Raw genomic sequence first — 2,500 nt, 5'->3', positions numbered from 1 at the left:
TAAATGATCAAGTTTGGTCATCTTCCCGGCAACATCGGCAATGCCGAGGCATTGCCGCGTACCAGTCCGAAGACCTCACTAAATCATTCAATCGGTAGTAGCGACGGGCGGTGTGTACAAAGGGCAGGGACGTAATCAACGCGAGCTTATGACTCGCGCTTACTGGGAATTCCTCGTTCATGGGGAATAATTGCAAGCCCCAATCCCTAGCACGAAGGAGGTTCAGCGGGTTACCCGGGCCTTTCGGCCAGGGAAGACACGCTGATTCCTTCAGTGTAGCGCGCGTGCGGCCCAGAACATCTAAGGGCATCACAGACCTGTTATTGCTCAATCTCGTGCGGCTAGAAGCCGCCTGTCCCTCTAAGAAGATTTATTTGTACGCCGGTAGTAAAAACCTCCCGACCGAAGCCGGGGGCCTTCGAGATACCGGAAAGTACGCCTATTTAGCAGGCTAGAGTCTCGTTCGTTATCGGAATTAACCAGACAAATCGCTCCACCAACTAAGAACGGCCATGCACCACCACCCACCGAATCAAGAAAGAGCTCTCAATCTGTCAATCCTTCCGGTGTCCGGGCCTGGTGAGGTTTCCCGTGTTGAGTCAAATTAAGCCGCAGGCTCCACTCCTGGTGGTGCCCTTCCGTCAATTCCTTTAAGTTTCAGCTTTGCAACCATACTTCCCCCGGAACCCAAAAGCTTTGGTTTCCCGGAAGCTGCCCGCCGAGTCATCGGAGGAACTTCGGCGGATCGCTAGCTGGCATCGTTTATGGTTAGAACTAGGGCGGTATCTGATCGCCTTCGAACCTCTAACTTTCGTTCTTGATTAAAGAAAACATTTTTGGCAAATGCTTTCGCTTCTGTCCGTCTTGCGACGATCCAAGAATTTCACCTCTAACGTCGCAATACGAATGCCCCCATCTGTTCCTATTAATCATTACCTCGGGGTTCCGAAAACCAACAAAATAGAACCGAGGTCCTATTCCATTATTCCATGCACACAGTATTCAGGCGAAAATAGCCTGCTTTAAGCACTCTAATTTGTTCAAAGTAAACGTACCGGCCCACCTCGACACTCAATGAAGAGCACCGCGATGGGATATTAGTTGGGCCGCCCCGAAAGGCTAAGCCCACCGGTAGGACGTCCCACAATCATGCCAGTTAAACACCGCGAGCGGTGAACCGACAGCGTGGGACACAGATTCAACTACGAGCTTTTTAACCGCAACAACTTTAATATACGCTATTGGAGCTGGAATTACCGCGGCTGCTGGCACCAGACTTGCCCTCCAATTGATCCTCGTTAAAGGATTTAAAGTGTACTCATTCCGATTACGGGGCCTCGGATGAGTCCCGTATCGTTATTTTTCGTCACTACCTCCCCGTGCCGGGAGTGGGTAATTTGCGCGCCTGCTGCCTTCCTTGGATGTGGTAGCCGTTTCTCAGGCTCCCTCTCCGGAATCGAACCCTGATTCCCCGTTACCCGTTACAACCATGGTAGGCGCAGAACCTACCATCGACAGTTGATAAGGCAGACATTTGAAAGATGCGTCGCCGGTACCAAGACCGTGCGATCAGCCCAAAGTTATTCAGAGTCACCAAAGTAAACGGCGGACAGGACGAACCCGCCACCGATTGGTTTTGATCTAATAAAAGCATTCCTCCCATCTCTGGTCGGAACTCTGTTTGCATGTATTAGCTCTAGAATTACCACAGTTATCCAAGTAAATGTGGGTACGATCTAAGAAACCATAACTGATTTAATGAGCCATTCGCGGTTTCACCTTAATATGGCTTGCACTGAGACATGCATGGCTTAATCTTTGAGACAAGCATATGACTACTGGCAGGATCAACCAGGGAGCTTTGTGTTATTGGTAGCTCTTTTCGTGTGTTGCCCCATGCCGCCGAGTCTTTGCCCGGTCGGCCACACGTTTTAATATAATATGTATATCTGGTACCGCACAACTTGTGTACGCGTACTAGCGCTCAGAGCGCTCTGTTCGACTTTGTGTTTCCTCGGGTGAAGACAATTTTTGTCGACTCCCCGGTGCAAATCGTTCGAATTATCCTTCTCGTATCCTTCGGCTAGATTGCAAGCGTCGGGAGTACGATTGGAAATCAATGTGTACCGTCTGCGAACAGACTGTGATACGCACGGAATGTGGCGAGTTGATGCCTCTGTTCGACTGCTTCCCTCGACTTGCGAGAGAAGACTTTCTGGTCACCGCATAAAGGGCCATTCGGTCTTAGACACCGACCCGCGGTTATGTAGTGTCGACGATTCAAATTGAATCATATTTTCTAGACGGAGCGAAGAACTCGCCCCTGCGAAACGTGAGCGCTCGGAAAAACTTTGAACTCGTGAGAGTGGTTCTTACCGGAACGAAACGAACGCCTGTGGTGCGAATCTCCGCTCAGACGAAAAATTTTCAAAATTCGAAAAAAATTTTTGTCTGCGTGTTCGTGACACGGTGAGGACGAAACCATAGCCCCGACAACAAA

General features: G+C 50.0%; 1 non-coding gene across 1 annotated transcript in view; it reads right to left on the bottom strand.

The window, feature by feature from the left end:
- The window catches only part of LOC125500436, a 1,914-nt gene extending 56 nt beyond the window's left edge, over nucleotides 1-1,858 (bottom strand). The window contains exon 1 of the ribosomal RNA XR_007277818.1: nucleotides 1-1,858. This exon is cut by the window's left edge and continues 56 nt beyond it. This is a non-coding gene — a ribosomal RNA (small subunit ribosomal RNA).
- Nucleotides 1,859-2,500: the final 642 nt, after the last annotated feature.

Source organism: Athalia rosae, chromosome 3, assembly GCF_917208135.1.
Source record: "Athalia rosae chromosome 3, iyAthRosa1.1, whole genome shotgun sequence".
NCBI lineage: Eukaryota > Metazoa > Arthropoda > Insecta > Hymenoptera > Athaliidae > Athalia > Athalia rosae.
This window is presented reverse-complemented; position numbering and strand designations above follow the sequence as displayed.